Source organism: Peromyscus californicus, unplaced genomic scaffold (genome assembly GCF_007827085.1).
Source record: "Peromyscus californicus insignis strain IS unplaced genomic scaffold, ASM782708v3 Scaffold_11__1_contigs__length_118956290, whole genome shotgun sequence".
NCBI lineage: Eukaryota > Metazoa > Chordata > Mammalia > Rodentia > Cricetidae > Peromyscus > Peromyscus californicus.
The window spans coordinates 112,283,950-112,300,905 of NW_026294402.1; the positions used below are offsets into that span (position 1 = coordinate 112,283,950).

A 16,956-nucleotide genomic window follows, 5' to 3' on the forward strand; every position below is an offset into this window, starting at 1 on the left:
GTTGCTATAAACACATATCTCCTGCTATTTTCCCACATCTTTCTACTTGGATGGCATGGGGACTCTTTGTCACACTTCTGCATCATCATCCCTAAGCACATTCAGAGTACTGACAATTCTCAGTAACTTCATCTCTCTTCAGCTGTGATGACCAGAAACCCTCCCTCTATAGATTTTTCAGGGAACAATGACCAACAGTAAGTAGACTGTTACTCAGGCTCTTGGGTACATGCATTACATATTCAAACAACCAACTCTTGTATTTTGCATGAGGTAAGGAAAAGCAACCCTTTTTTTTCCCCTATATGAGGAAAAGAGTGTAGGGAAACTTCCACAGCATTCTGATGGCTTCTCTTATGAAACATCTGCACATGGAATGTCCATTTTTTTAAAGACTTATGTAAACTGAGCTAAGTTTTGGCAACTCTCTGTGTTCTGCATAATCTCTCTCTCTCTCTCTCTCTCTCTCTCTCTCTCTCTCTCTCTCTCTCTCTCTGTGTGTGGGGGGGGGGTAGATGTATACATGGTGTATGTGCATGTATGCTATGGGATGGTCTTTCTGTATGCTGTGAATATGTGTTGTTACCATTTGTTAATAAAGAAAATGCTATGGCCTATGGCAAGATAGGTTATAGCCAGGCAGGGAATCCAAGCAGAGATACAGGGAGAAGAAAGATGGAGTCAGAGGAGATGCTGAGGGCTGACCAGGGAAGCAATATGTAATGCAGCACAAGACACGTGGCAATACATAGATTAATAGAAATGGGTTAATTTAAGATGTAAGAGCTAGCTAGTAAGAATCCTGAGCCATAGACCAAATAGTTAGTAATTAATATAAGCCTGTGTGTGTTTATTTGAGACTGAACAGCTGCGGGACCAGGCAGGACAGAAACCTCTACCTACATATGTATGTGGCAACATGCATGTATGTCTGCAAGTAAAGAAGCCAGAGAAGGATAGGTGTCTTGCTCTGTCACTCTCCACCTTATTCCCTAGAGACAGAGTCTCTCACTGAACCTGGAGCTTGCTTACTTTGGGCTAGGTTGACTGGCCAACAAGCTCCAGCAATCTTTCTGTCTTGGACCCCTATAGTGCTGGGATTACAGGCCCCAATCAGGCTTGATTTGTTCATAGATGCTGAAATCCAAACTCAACTCATCATTCTTGTGCAGCAAATGCACTTAGTCACAGAACATCTCTCTGGCCAAGTGTGTGTGTGTGTGTGTGTGTGTGTGTGTGTGTGTGTGTGTGTGTGTGTGTGTGTATGCATTATTGTGTACTTTTATGCCTCACTTTGTAATGTGGAAATACTATTTTTGTCCTCATTTTATAGTCCTAAAATCTTACACAATTTACTGAAACATGGCTATATATAATGTTTATTTTTAAACTAGCTTTGCTTCATAGTAACACAATTTTTTTCAAATATTTTATACTTTATGTTTACAATTGTTTGCCTTCCCACATGTATGTCAATGAATCATAGGTGTGCTAAGTGCCTATGGAAGCCAGAAGGGGATATTAGATCCTGTGGTGATATTGTGTCTCCCAGTATATTGTGCACCCTAATAAACTTATCTGGGGTCAGAGAACAGAACAGCCACTAGACAGACATAGAGGCCAGAAAATGGTGGCACTCACACCTTTAATCCTATCACTTGGGAGACAAAGACCCATCTGGATCTCTGTGAGTTCAAGGCCACACTGGAAACAGCTAGGCATGGTGACACACACCTTTAATCCCAGGAAGTGATGTCAGGAAGCAGAAAAATATATAAGGTGTGAGGAGCAGGAAATAGAGGTTTTTAGGCTTTTAAACTTTTAGGCTTTTAGCAGCAGTTCAGCTGAGATCCATTCAGGTGAGGACTCAGAAGCTTTCAGTCTGAAGATTCGGGGAAATAAGATCAGCTGAGGAGTTGGTGAGGTGAGGTTGGCTGTGGCTTGTACTCTCTCTCTGATCTTTCAGAATTTACCCCAATACCTGGCACCGGGATTTTTATTAATAAGACTGTTTAGTAATTCGTCTTACAAGATCCCCTAGAACTGAAGTTACAGACAGTTGTGAACACACTATGTGGGTGCTGGGAACTGAACCTGTATCCTTTTAAGAGCATCAAGTGCTCTAAAACACTGAGCCATCTCTCCAGCCCTCAGAGAAGTGGCTTTTAACATGGTGTTTACAAAGGAAATGTTCAAGCTCATAACATGGAGGGTTAAGTCTAGACATGGACTCTAGAAAAATCCCATACCTTTCATTACTTTTGTATTATCCAGGCAGCTGCACTGTCTCAGTCACTGTAATTCAGGGTAGAGGAGGGAAGTGGCACTGGTCACCTTGGGCATAGTGGGTTATGCCTTGTAATTCCAGCTTTTGGAGAATGTAAGACAATAAGACTGCTAGTTGAAGACCAGCACAGACACCTTAGGGAGACTCTATCTCAAAATAAAATTTCAAAACTTAACTCAGTAGTTGAGTATTTGCCTAGAAACTATAAGGCCCTGGGTTCAATCTCTAGTATTACAGAAATGAATTAGTAGATATACAAATAATAAAAAGAAGTGGTCATGGAAATAGAAGGGAAACAATTGAAAACTAGGATGATCTTACTAATATAAAGAAGATGGTTCTGAAAAGTTGAGTGTGCATGACCATTTCCAGAGTCAGGAAAAGCTTGAGACTGAACAGACGGATGGACAGGGACAGGCGACACACTATGTCAGAGAAAATTCATAGCTGTGTCCAAAATTTAAAAGTTTATAAGCCACTGTCCCATGTAATCTTCTTTTAGTCAGGTGCTATTGGCCAACTGAAGGCTTTTTATCACATTCCTCCATTTCCCAAGGCTTTAGGAAGAAGGTAAATGTCCCTTCTTGGTGACATTTAATACACTGAATATGGGTGTTTTGTTTTTTGTTTTTTGTTTTTTTTTTTTTTGCTGTTGCTTTATGCTGATATGAAGGGGAAAACTGAAGGAAGAGATGACATGGTTTGTCTGCCCAGTATGGTGGGTGGAGTGAATCCTTTAGTCTGGCACAAATTCAAGTTTCTGTTGCCTTGTATCTTAAAGATCTTTTGTTCACCAAAGAATTAATCAAGCTGTGATAACCTGCTACTCTAAGAAGACAAATCTCACACCTTAGGTTTTGACTGCAACAGCAGTGTTATATTACCTTATTTTGTGACATGTTTCACCCAACCACGATGGGAAATTTGATCTCAGTCATTTTGAGGCCATGTTATACATGAATTGGAAAGACATGCATAGCCTTGCAAAGCCACATCAGGTCATTATCTTCCCCCACCATGGCAATATGAATTCACAGCCCAAATGTTCTTCTGCCACACCTGGACACAAGGATCTTTCCACTGGTCAAGTACCTTTGTGACAGGGGCTCAGCTCCCTGAGTCACTGTGCTATTCTCCAAGGTTCTGCCACTAGCCTAGGGCATGGGCAAGACAGTCTTCCATCTTCCTTCAAGTAGAGAACTATGTCCTCTGTCACTGCCCCAGTCTGTCCCTTTCACGGACACTGGACTCTAGTAACAGTTCACCCTGCCCACCAGTGAGGAACTCAGTGAGGAAAATGGGAAAGTGCAAAGTTTGACCCAAGGAACAGAAAATTCATCTGTATAGGAAGACAAAAAAAACCTAGTTACTTTTGGGAATGAAGAAGAAAAAAATAGAAACCAAACAAGAACTATTACTGACCAATCAGTGGTGCCAGCAGCTGCAGGGAAAAATGCTGTGCTTCTGGGATTTGGACACTCTCACAAGTAAGGCAGGACTGTGTAGCACGAATCTTAACAGTTCTTATTAATAAAAACAAACCCAGGGCCTGGTATTGGGGTGAATGCTGGAAGGTCAGAAAAGCAGAACAAGCCACAGCTTCCTCACCTCACCAATTCCTCAGCTGATCCTGTTTCCTCAGACTGGAAGCCTCTGAGTTCTCATCCAGAATGAATCTCAGCTGAACTGCTACTCAAAAGCCTAAAAGCTTAACCAGGCTCTAGTTCCTCGTCCTCACTCCTTAAATACCTTTCTGCTTCCTGCCATCACTACCTGGGATTAAAGGCTCTTGTTACCATGCCTAGCTGTTTCCAGTGTGGCTTTGAACTCACAGAGATCCAGACTCTAGAATGCTAGGATTAAAGGCGTGTGCTATCACTGCCTAACCTCTATGTTTAGTATTATGGCTGTTCTGTTCTCTGACCCCCAGATAAGTTTATTAGGGTGTACAATATTTTGGGGAACACAATATAACCACAGGGCTGAGACTCCTCCCCCTCCTTGGTCCCCTACAACTTTGTATTCCCTTTCTATGGCTGTCCCCTAATTCTTCTCTATTGCACTTATACACAAGTAACACATATCCTTCCCTTATTTGCTTACTGTGTCGTGTCTGCTAATTTAAGTCTCACAGGGGCACTGAATTCATGTTTTATTCAATACCATATCTTTAGGAGTCTTAAGTATGAGAGTTCAGTAAATACTGAGTATTGTAAAGATATATTTTGTTAAAGGTGGCATTGGTAAACCCTGCCCAGATGACCCTGAATGTAAAATAAAAGACAAAAACAAAACAACAACAAAATCAAGTTACATTTTGTCACCTACAAAAGTTTAAAAAAAAAAATGAAGCAGGATGATGGCATTACTTCTAGATGACACAGAACCTCATTTTCATGTGCACTACAGACCTACAAAGCACTTTACTGATCACTGATTTACCTCAGGGTCTATGATCTTAGGAGCACTTACTTTTAAAATTCATTTTATTTTATTTTATGTGTATGAGTGTTTTGCCTGCATGTGTGTCTGTGCACCACGTGTGTTGTTTGTGCACCCAGAGGTCAGAGTGTCAGAACTCCTGGAACTGGAGTGATGTATGGAGTACCATGTGGGTGCTGAAAATTGAACCCAGCTCCTCTGTAAGAGTAACAAGTGATGTTATCCAGTGAGTCATCTCTTCAGCCCCATTTTTTTTTCCTTGTAAAAGGTAATTTTTTTCAAAAGCTAACGAAAATAGAGTGCATAATTTTAAAACTAAAAAAATGTAATCAATTGCTTTTAATACAACATTTTGGGGGATGGTAGACTCTCATTACAATTCATTAGATACAGTGAGAACCTCTATAATTTAAAACTATCAATTCAAATCATATTAATATAAATATTAAAATAACTGTAAATATAAGCATCTGAGACTTAGAAAATTTATCCTTCAGACAATAAACAGTAAGTACAATACTACAAAATCTGAAAAACTAAAATCATATTAGAAACTGCTTTATTTATCCTCCTAAATTCACCCAAACAACTTTGTTCATTTGTTCACTCATTCATTCACTGAAGTGTTGGGATGGAATCCCAGGTATTGTGAATGCTAGACAAGTGTTCTATGACTGAGCTACATCCTAAAACCTTTGTTTTTGTTTTGTCTTTTGAAATAAGGTCTCATCAAGTTCCTGGGCTGGCCTCAAACTCACTCTGCAGTCCAGGCTCAGTTTAAGCTACCTATCCTCCAGTCCTAGTAGCCAAGATTACAGGTATACTAACTCATCTGGCCTTGAACATGATTTTATATTATTTCCTATGTATTATAGCTTTAGAAACATACAGATATAAGCCCTAGATTTCACAATCTAAAGAAATACAAGTGGCTTTTTAGAAGGCACCCCTAATAAATATTTGACAGCATTATCACCATTATAAGATGCTGCTTGGCCTGAAAATGAAAGGCAATGCTGCTCCTCACATCCTCAAAGCTGCAGCATAGCTCACTGACGCTAACCCTGTGAGGTACCGCTCCACTCCACCACAACTTCCATCCTTCCCTTCTGGTGGACTGACCAGTCGCAATTAAAGCAATCCAGCACAAAGTTAATCACGAGGGGGCCCTGTCTTCCTTAACGGATTTCTACCACAGTGCTGAAGCCTCTGGACAACAGCAGCATTCTTGGTCCTCGGATGTAAACCAGAACATAGTCACATCATCTCATCTCATGTGCTCAGAAGCCACACTGCTGGTCTCCTTAGCTTTCGAGTGATGCCTCCTTCTGTAACCTGCCATCTTTGATGGAAGGTTATTTCATATAATCAAGGCTTCATTGTTTAGAAAGTGTATTTAAGTTGTTGGCTAGTTGAAACAATCGTTGCTTGTAAAATCTAATTTACCTGTGTCTTGGTCTAAACATAAACACAAATTTTACTAATTCTGAGTAGGATTTAAAAATCAAACCAATTTATGTTCTTCACTTACATACCACTGCTAAGTGTGAATCGGTTGATAAAAACGCCAAGCTGCATTTACTGATAGTCTATATGAGACTGGGAGATAATGAGGATGCAGTGAGCACTAGAGGATAAACGGAAACAAAGTAAGAAAATCTGAGAATACAGTGCGTTTTCATTGTGTGCCTTGAAATACTGAAAATCACACCACCAGGAGATCTATTTCCCTTCTTTACTAAGTGCTTCCTGTAAGATTAGAGGTAGGGCGGAGGAGACAAGCCCTGCAATAGCACATGAATGGGTACAGGAGACCCAGCTCCTGGCTGGGTGCGTCCTACAACAGTAGAAGTGGAGGTGGAGGAGTAGGAAGGTAATTTAAATAAAATTAACCAAACAGACAGATCAGAAAAACGCCTGGGTACTAGATAAGCTTTTCGTTAATGTAGACTTCAACATACATTTACACAGTGTTTTGGATACCTTCGAATTTGTCACATCAAGATGAAAGTGACAACTGCTATATCTATGGTTCTCTGTTCTTAGGAAACCACATCTGACACTACAGGTTGGTCTATCATCTGGAGTGACATGCTCCAGAAAACAACTTTTATACCAATGCGTGACTGCCATTAATTTAACAGACTTGAAAGCAGATTGACGTGAGAGACAAAGAGGTCCCAGCTGCACAGTAGGGAGAAAATCAGATTCCTTCACAGGGACAACTATGTTCAGAAGGGGAAGGCAGTCTTTCTTTTCAATTTACCTAAGTTGTCTGGCTTCTGTAGCCCCAGAGCCTCACAAGCCCATCCACTATTCCACAAAGTTAATACAAGAAACATAACACACACTCATCAATCCTGTCTGCCTGCCTCCATTACACAAAGAGAAAAGCTACTTAACATGGAGATTATCTACTATAAACTTGAGGTTCATTGAGACAGGGGAGAGCCAACCTGGTGAAACCACAGATATGTGCATGAGTCCCTGGGAAGCAGGTTCAGGATATCAATTTTGGGAGCTTTAAATGGAATATGGTATACAGAAAGTTTGGAAAACAACTATGAAGAACTATGACAAGCAAACTGTAGTATCAGAACTCTAGCTCTTGTATTAATAATGACAACTTATTGCTAATATGATATGGAAATTAAATAAATGTGGCAAGCAGCTGCATGTTGATGAACAGGAATGGTATGCTAAGGGGAAGAATCAGCCTCTCATAACCCTGATTACCTTGGAAAAGGCACACTTAATCAAGTTGACGAAACTAAACAGACAGAAGGCCTTTTTGGATTTTTTAGTTGGCAAAGAATAGTTCATTATGAGTTCCATATGCTTATGAAGACTAGCAGATAACACAACACAAATTTCAAGCAGGCTGACAGATTCTGAAAACCTGGGCTGAGGCCTGGCTGTGCTGCCATGCAGCTTCAGGTAAGGGATCTAGCTAGAGCTTCGGTTACCTTAACAGAGTCAGGATCACAAGAGAAGACAGTTTTAGCCTCTGCAGTCCCAAAAAAAAATGAGACAAGAACTCTTCACACTGGAGAGAAATTGACTGAGTACGTATTTCATTTATAAAGAAGTTCTATTATTTAAAGAGCCTATTACTATTTTTAATTTACTAACCTATCTAAAGCTTATGTAGTTTCACCAAGCACCATCCTAAACACTTCACAAATGACTCATTTAATGAGTCCCTCATAAGCATGTGAGGGATGTATTATTACACTTCAGAGATAAGGAGGCTGAGTTTACAACTTGCCATGTCTGCATAGCTATTAAGACAGAGCTAGAATTAGGATGCAAGTAACCCAGCTCCAAGGAATGTATGCACTACAGAGTGATAGCAGCTCCCTGTGAGCAGCTTGTTGCCTTAAAGACAGTGTTGTGGTGTTTTATGAGGAGCTCCTAACATGTGTTATGCAAGATAAGTGGTGCTAGAAATTATAAGATACATGATAAGCTGGAAATTACAAGATACATCGTAAGTGTCATATGGTACCTTCCAAATGACGCTTTCATATTCCTAGGGAAAATGTTCTAGGACTATTAATCAGTAGTTAAAAACTTAACCATTGGGTTGCACATTAAATACAGCTAAATTGATAAATTTTATGTTATGTATGTGTTAATACAATTTTAAAGGGAATTTTAAGGCAAGCCAACAAGTCAACTTTAGTGTGTACAGTTTAAAGTATGTTATACACTCAGATTTCAAGTTGTAATATTTTTATTTTATAAAATTAAATTAAGCCCATAGCAAGAAAGCAATTATAAACATTGCTATATAAACTGATAATAAAGTAGTAGTAATATATTAATGAATGAAGCAGAAAGAAAATCAACACTGGGCCAGTAGGTAATGTTTTTTAAAAATTAGATTTTTATGAGTGTTTTGCCTGCATGTATCTACGTACCACCTGTGTATCTACTGCCCATGGGGGTTAGACCCCTGGAACTGGAATTATGGATGGTTGTGAGCCACCATGTGAGTGCTGGGAATCAAGCCTGGATCCTTTGAAAGAACAAGTGCTCTTACCTGCTGAACCATCTCTTCACCTGCTCCCAGGAGATGATGCTAAAGGCTAGTACCCAGCTAGCCTGCAGCTCTCTCCTGCTGCTGTAGAGGCTGACTGGTTGGCAGGAATGCTGGGTAGAACTGGGTGACATGGAAAGGCTAAAATGAATTCTGAGAACAAGTGTGTGCTCATTTGTTCTGAGTCTTTAAAGAGTCAGGACTGGCCTGACATGACTAAAGTAGCAGGATTAATGGATAGCAAGGTCTCGCTCTAAAACAACAGTAACATACATGGCCACTGTTTCCTAACCTACACCAGTTTGGCTTTTTATGAACAATGTATTTCTGGACAAACACCAGTAATAGTTATCACAGACAAGTACTCAGATGGTGTTTAATTAATGACATTCAAAAGAGCAGTGGAAACAGTGAAGAGGACAGTTAACCATGCAATGCATGGACATGTTCTCTGAGCTAAAGTGGTAGTTCTGGCAATTATTTTCAAAATTCATCCAAAGGGCCTTATTGAGGGTTTAAGGATCATAGGTTTTGTTGAATTCATAGATAGATTCCAGTCCTTTGCTAGACTATACCTCAAAAATAAAACCCAAAAGGGAATTAAAGAAAAGAAAGTGAAAAGGCTATTAATATATCCAACTGTAACTTAGGGTTACATGAGTTTGGGGCTTCACCACTCCCTAATTGTAGATGAACAGTCTTATTAAATAAGAAACACAGAGCCAAATGCAGAGTTAAAAGCCCAAGAGGTCAGAGCAGTAGCTGAGAGCTGAGACTTAAAACCGCCTTCTTACCCTTCCTGCCACTGCTGTCCTTCCCCTCAGCAAGAGACCTACTTCCTGTGTATCTGCCTTTTTATTGACTTTCTGCTCTGCCTTCTCATTGGTTGTAAACCCAACCACATGACCTCCTCGTCACTGCCTGTCTAAACAGACCTCCAGATCTTCTATGGTTGGTATTGAGATTAAAGGCGTGTGTCTCCATGCTGGCTGTATCCTTGAACACACAGAGATCTGTCTGTCATGTGATCTGGATTAAAGGTGTGCGCCACCACCGCCTGGCTTCTTCTATGGCTTGCTATTAGCTCTGACCCTCAGGCAACTTTATTTATTAACATACAAATAAAATCACATTTCAGTACAAATAAAATATCACCACACCTAATGAAAGAATGTCTCAATCAGTTAGTTCACAAGTCTTCCCTACTCTAAGAAATCCCCTGGAAGACTTGCTGAAAGGCAGCTTCACTTTACCCACATGGGGTTATAATTCTGAGGGCAATTTAGTGAGCCTTATATATTGGGAGGGGTGGCCATCTGTTCCATACTTTATAAACTTTCTAAACAAAGTTGCTCACATTGCTTGGATTTGAACTTTTAATGCAATACAAGTTTACAGCTATCTAAATTCATAGGAGATAAAGTAGAGAATTTATTCATTCAGCAGACTCAGCACATATAAATATGAGTGAATCAGAAAAACTGAATAGATAGAGAAAAGGAAAGTAGCTTCTCTCAGTCACAAAGAAAGTGAGAGACAGTAGTTCTTGTCCCCTTACAAAATCCATCAAACAAGTCCCAATGTCCTTGAGGCATTGCTGATGGTGGCACCCTTCATTCATCATGGAATCAGATTGTGAAGGTTCTAATTTACCTCCTGGTTTCAACAGTTCCTAGCACTCCTGTCTATACTACAGTAGGAATGTGCTGCAGCTAAGTCCTCAAAGAAAATCATTAGCTCTATTTCTCTCCATTTCTAATAAAGAGTAGTCTCCACCTAATTGTTCCTTCTGTCTCTTTAGAATTTCCTCCATACATACAGGGTTCTATGGAAAGACTGTGCAATTTAACTTCACATTTAACTTGACATTAAAGGAACAGCTAACATTTACTGAGGGTCTACTAGAGGACCAAGTTCTATGCTAAATGCTTTACATACTATCTCAGTTTATCCCCACCACTACTTTGTGAGTCAGCCTTTATTGTCTACTCTATTGTCCCAACATGCACCGTAGAGATTAATGAAGCACAACTCTAACTGTGAAGGCATTCCAGAAGGGAGTAACTAATGAAGAAGATCCATTCTGACCATGAGTAACATTACCCCATAGGCTAGGAACTCAGATGGGGGAAAAAGTGGGGGGGGGGGGGAGAGGTAAAAAGCAAAAGCATTTTGTCTGTGTTTCTCGTCCTCTGTGAGACAGTGGTCTGTTACATACTTCTGCCATCGATGATGTTCTGCCTCATGATGGGCCCAAAATCAACAGAGAGAAAACTGTGGTGTGAAACCATGAAACAAACTATTTAAATCAGAATTTTTGTCACAATGACAAGATGTCTAACCCAGTGCTATCATAAATCTCTCTTTTACTGATGAGGACCTGGGATTGGTAAGGTTTGACTGTTGGGTCAAGTGCTTTGGGCTTGACAGTTAGTGGTTAACTTCACTGTTTACTCTAGTCCTCCAAAGAAGAACACTGAGCAGCAAGGGAAGAATGAGTTGGCCAAGTACTGCCATCATTCAACATGTACACCGAAATGAAAACGTGAACATTTTCTTCATTGTAGGGCAAATGTGACCAAATATTCAACAATAAAACCAACCACTGCTTGAACATGTGTGAATTGACAGGATGTACAAAGAGAAGAATGGGAGCTTTGATTCAGACATATCTACACTGTCATTTAGCACTTGGCTGGCCCTTTAGACACAGTCTGAACCTTAGCTCTATAAATCAAGTGTCAAGCTGTGAGGCTGTCTATGGTTGTTGAAAGACTGCATGTACAAAATGGATGTACCGCTGGGCAGTAGTGGCACACGCCTTTAATCCCAGCACTCAGGAGGCAGAGGCAGGCAGATCTCTGTGAGTTTGAGGCCAGCCTGGTCTACAGAGGGAGATCCAGGACAGGCATCAAAACTACACAGAGAAACCCTGTCTTGGAAAAACAAAAAACAAAAAAAACTAAAAATAAAAAAAGAAAGAAAATGGATGTATACCATTCCTTGTGTAGACATAGTCTCCCCCCCACCTCTCTCTCCCTCCCTCCCTCCTACTCTCCCCCTCTCCTCTTTCTCTCTCCTTATTGGAATTATCATAGTACATGTTGCCATCAGAACACTTGTGGGAGAGCAAGTCACAGAACAAGCTATATTTAGTGCTCCAATCATTTTGGTAGTTTCATTTATAGAATTCTTACTTGATAAATTACTATGGAGTAACAAGCTATGTTTATCGACAGGGAAATTAGAAGCAAACTATGAGTCATTCAGCCAAATTCTGAAGAGATTACAGGAATGGCCTTTGGGAAGCAGTACTATTACTGGTGAATCTCCCATAGTAATCCTGGGAGCTTGACACTATAAATGCCTTTATCTTTTGTGCACTGCGCTGTCCGTTATGTGTTGATAGGGAGCTTTAGTTTAATGTAGTCAGGCAGGATCCTAACCAAGGAGATGGCAAAGCAACACCACTAACATAACCAGTCACTACCACAAGAAAAGAGCTGTGAGCTCAGTTCCCATATCCAAGGGATCTACGCACTCTTCTGGCTTCTGTGGATGCTCACACTCACACATACCACAAATAAAAGTAATAAAAATAATATTTAAAAAAATTCAGGGGCTGGAGAGATGTCTCAGGGGTTATAAGCACTTGCTATTCTCGCAAAGGACCTGAGTTTTGTTCCCAGAATCCCTACTGGGTGGCTCACAACTTCCTGTAACTTCAACTTCAGGGGATCTTATGTCCTCTTCTGGCCTTTTAGGTACTGGAATCATTTTCATCTACCCACACACAGGCGCACACACACATACATAATTAAATAGAATTGGTTTAATGATTTCCTTTCAGGTTGTTTATAGCTAGTGTATAGAAATGCAACTGACATTTGGAGGTTGAATTTGTGTCCAGCACTTTGCTTAATCCACTATTTCTTTTTTATGTTTTTTCTTAGTTTCTCTCTCTTTTTTTTTTTTTGGTTTTTCAAGACAGGGTTTCTCTGTATAGCTTTGTGCCTTTCCTGGAACTCACTTTGTAGACCAGGCTGGCCTCGAACTCACAGAGATCTGCCTGCCTCTGCCTCCCGAGTGCTGGGATTAGAGGCGTGCACCACCACTGCCTGGCTTCATTGTTATTTCTAGTGTGTGTGTGTGTGTGTGTGTGTGTGTGTGTGTGTGTGTGTGTGTCCCATGGAAATCTGTATTAATTTCATACTCTCTGTGAACAGAGATGATTTCCCTGTTCCTTTCCAGTTTGGATGTTCGTTCTTTCTTTCCTGTGGAAGATCAGGTTAACTAGAATGGGTAAAAGAGGACACCAGCCTCCTGCTCCTGCCTTTGCAGGAACAGCCTTCAGTCTCATCAGGGAGTATGATGTTTACCACAGTGTTTTCATAAATGACTTCACTATGTGGAGGCAGTCTCCTTCTACTCCTAATTGTTGAGTGTTTTTATCACAAAGCGTGTGGAACCTTGCCTAATAGTTTTCTGCATCGGTTAAAATTATGTTTCTTCTTCATCCTGTTAATATTGAACACTGCCCTGATGACTGTCATATGTGGATACATCATTGCATTCTGGGATAAATCCTACTTGGATATAATGACTAATTCTGGCAAATGTTCCCTATAGACACGGATAAGACAAACCTCAGCAAGTAGTAAACAACATCACGCAGGATGAGGATGCAGACTGACAGGCCATCCACCCTTGCTATTTATCTTTTTAGCTGTTTTCTTTGTGAGTAACATGGAAAGTATATTTAAACCCTGAATTGTGGGAGTTGGAGAAATGGCTCAGAGGCTAAGAACACTTGAGGTTTTTCCAGAGAACCTGGGTTCAGTTCCCAGTACCCAGATGGCAGCTCACAACCATCCTTAATCTAGTTAAAAGGGTTTCCAGGACCCTCTTCTGGCCTCCATGGACACAGGGTACCCAGACTGTGCACTTACATACATGTGGACAAAACACTCATAAATATAAAACAATAATAATTTAAAAATTCTGAGTCCTGAACACCAAAATTTAAATTTACAACAGCCTGTCTTTGGCAATACACAAAAGCTTCACTCCTTCAAGGGTTCTACCCCAACCCTTTCAATTCTTAAGGGTATTAAAATTACTTTCTTATTTTAATTCAGTGTAAACAAATTATTCTTTAAGTCAATTAGTCTCTTATGTACATAAAAATGTGAATAAAAATGTTTCATTTGGTTACTGAACTTGTCTGTTCCAGTATTTCCTTTTATGAACAGAAGACATTACTCATTGGTATAATACTTTGCCAGCAAGCTAGAGGCTAAAGGTTCTATCAACACCATCATGTATGTCTGCAATACACAAACACACAAGTACACAAAGAGAAAGAGAGACAGAGAGAGAGAAAGCGACTGAGAGAGATTTTTGTGTTTGCTTCTTCGTTTTCTATCTCCTTATTGATATTCCCATATACCCATCTCCTATGACATTTCATAGACTCAATATCTTCCTTTAGTTCTGTAAGCATCTTCAAGGCAGTTGCTTTACAGCCTGTCTCTTGTGTCTTTCATCAGGTCTTTCTTTGGGGTACTTTTTGTTGATTATTTCTCTTTAAATGGGCCATAGTTCCCTATTTCTTTACAGTCTTAAGAATTTTCATTGAAAACTGGACATCGAGCTCCTGAGCGATGGAGGCAGTGATGGAGACGAGCTCTGATTCTGGCTTTAGCTCCAGCTCTGTCACAGACTTCCAGTCTGGGTCTGGTAACCTAGAGACCCGACATGATTTTTTGACTCTCCAGTGGTGTCCTGCCTGCGAACTGGCAACTGTTTTGGAGCGCTTCAAAGAGAGTTGCTGCTACATCTCACCACCGCCTCTTCCCAAGGATCCTGCTCCATGGCTGGCCTGTCCCATGCAATTGAAATAAGTTGACAACCATTAGCCTGGGTTGCAACTGCAGGTGGCACTGGAAACTGACTGGTTCCTGGACATGCCCAGTAGAAGGAGAGATCCTAGTCAGCAGCAGCTAAGCCAGTCAGCTTTACCTTCTATACAGACTGGTTGGTGGTGGCTGTGGCAATGGAACAGGCTTGAGAAACAGCAATGGTAGTGCTATTGGCCTTCCAGTCCTACCTATCACAGCCTTAACCACCCAAGGTCCTGTTTGTCATTGCCAAATTCCTGACTAACCAGTAGATTACAGCCTGTTCTTTGAGTTTCTTTTCTTCATCTACATGCTGATTGTTCTGTTCATTCAGTACATCACCATCTAGAAGACTGTGTGGTGGTATCCATACAATCATCCTGCATCTTGTACTTCACTGAATTTTCATCTCATTGATTATCACCTGGTATCATTCATCACAGCAATGTTTGTCAGAAGGCTCATACCGGCCCTCATTTCAGAGAAAAGATTCCTACCTGAGAAAGACCAGTCATTTTTAAAGACAGCATCTATGATTCACTACACAGGTGCCACTTACTCTGTGTGGATGGGTGCTTTGCTGGACCCTGGTTAATCTCTTCTGAAGCCATTCAGTCCTCAATCTCCTCTTCCTTGGCTATCCATTTGGTGTTTATGTTCCTCTCTGCTGTTTCCACCAAGATAGTAGAACCCATCTTCTTCTCACAGACTATTTGGCTCAGCATCAGGCAGTAGAGAAAGGTGCTTCCAATGTGGGCAGTTTGGCCACATCCAAAGATTTCCTCTCCTTATTGCTGGAGTCTCTAAAAGAACAGTTTAATAATGCTACGCCTATTCCCCACCCACAGCTGTCCCCTATCTCCTGATCTCATTTACAATGAGGTAGAATGTTTGAAAGCAGATTTCAATCACAGAATCAAGGAAGTTCTCTTCACCTCCCTCTTCGTGCCTACTACGTTGTATTTCTCCTGCTGTGTTTTATAAAGAGTACCCAGTATTACCACATGCACTGGTCATGTGAGCATTTCATTATGGTGTGGATCAGTGCTTTTGTCATGCTCAACACACAGCTGCTACCATCCAAGTACTGTGATTTGCTACATAAGTCAGCTGCTCACCTGGGCAAGTGGCAGAAGTTGGAACATGGGTTCTACAGCAATGCTCCACAGTATATTTGGTCAGAAAACACAATATGGCCTCAAGGGGTGTTGGTGCGGCACAGCAGATGTTTATATAGAGTCATGGGACCTTACAACGTGGCATTGCTGTCAGATGTATCCCATGCCCGCTTTTATCTCCTGTTTCACTGTCCGTTAAGGCTGTTCAACCTGCTTATCCTCGTTGAGGGCAGTGTTGTCTTCTACCAACCCTGTTCCTTGCTGCAGTCAGAGAAGTGGAACCACACACTCTCTATGACACTCAGCCTTTTCTGCAACTACTATGTTTTATTTAAGCTCCTCTGGGACAGGATAGTCTTAGGCAGAGCATACTCCTACCCACCCCCAACAGTTATGAACTCAAAACAAATTAAGCTGCCTCTCAACATGAGGGAGAACTCAGATAAAAATATTTTCATACAATCTATTTTTTTCTTGTGATTTTTATAATACTTAAAATATTTTATATTTTGTATACTATTATGCTATGGATGTTGCTCTGTATAAATAAAATGCTCATTGGCCAGTAGCCAGGCAGGAAGTATAGGCAGGATAAGCAGAGAACAGAATTGTGGGAACAGGAAGGTTGAAAGGAGACGCTGCCAGCCACCATGACAAGCAACATGTGAAGGTGCCAGTGAGCCATGAGCCACATGGCAAGGTATAGATGAATAGAAATGGGTTAATTTAAGATATAAGAACAGATAGCAAGAAACCTGAGCCACACGGCCATACAGTTTGTAACCAATATAAGTCTCTGTGTGTTTACTTGGTTGGGTCTGAGCGGCTGAGGGACCGGCAGGTGAGAGAGATTTGTCCTGACTGTGGGCCAGGCAGGACAGGAGAAAACTCCAGCTATACTATTATGTTTCGAAAGTTGGGAAGGGCAAGGGATATTAAATGTATCCATAAAAAAAGTGATGTTATCTTTCATGTGTTAGTATATTTGAATATTATACATGAGAGGTCACCCCTTCAGTAAAAGATTTTGTTTAAAAAAAAAAAACTAGACATCTGAGAACGACGTAACTCTAGGAACCAAATCCTCTCTTTTCATCAGAAGTTGGCTTCTGTCTGTCTGTTTTCAGTTGTGGTAGCTGTAGACTTACAATAGCTATCAGGGGAGGA

At 40.7% G+C, this 16,956-nt stretch overlaps 2 protein-coding genes and 1 pseudogene across 10 annotated transcripts in view; 1 reads left to right on the forward strand and 2 right to left on the reverse strand.

The window, feature by feature from the left end:
• Rbms3 (RNA binding motif single stranded interacting protein 3) overlaps positions 1-16,956 on the reverse strand; it is a 1,493,133-nt gene that overhangs the window by 1,470,314 nt on the left and 5,863 nt on the right. For all 9 annotated transcript variants that reach the window (XM_052723536.1, XM_052723582.1, XM_052723605.1 and 6 more), the window contains exon 2: positions 15,231-15,474. The gene's annotated coding sequence lies outside the window, so the exon portion shown is untranslated. The remainder of the gene's footprint in view (positions 1-15,230; positions 15,475-16,956) is intronic.
• Positions 1-16,956, reverse strand: part of Zcwpw2 (zinc finger CW-type and PWWP domain containing 2) — a 130,153-nt gene that overhangs the window by 71,722 nt on the left and 41,475 nt on the right. The gene's annotated exons all lie outside the window — the stretch shown is intronic.
• Positions 14,259-16,202, forward strand: LOC128100889 (transmembrane protein 39A-like; annotated as a pseudogene).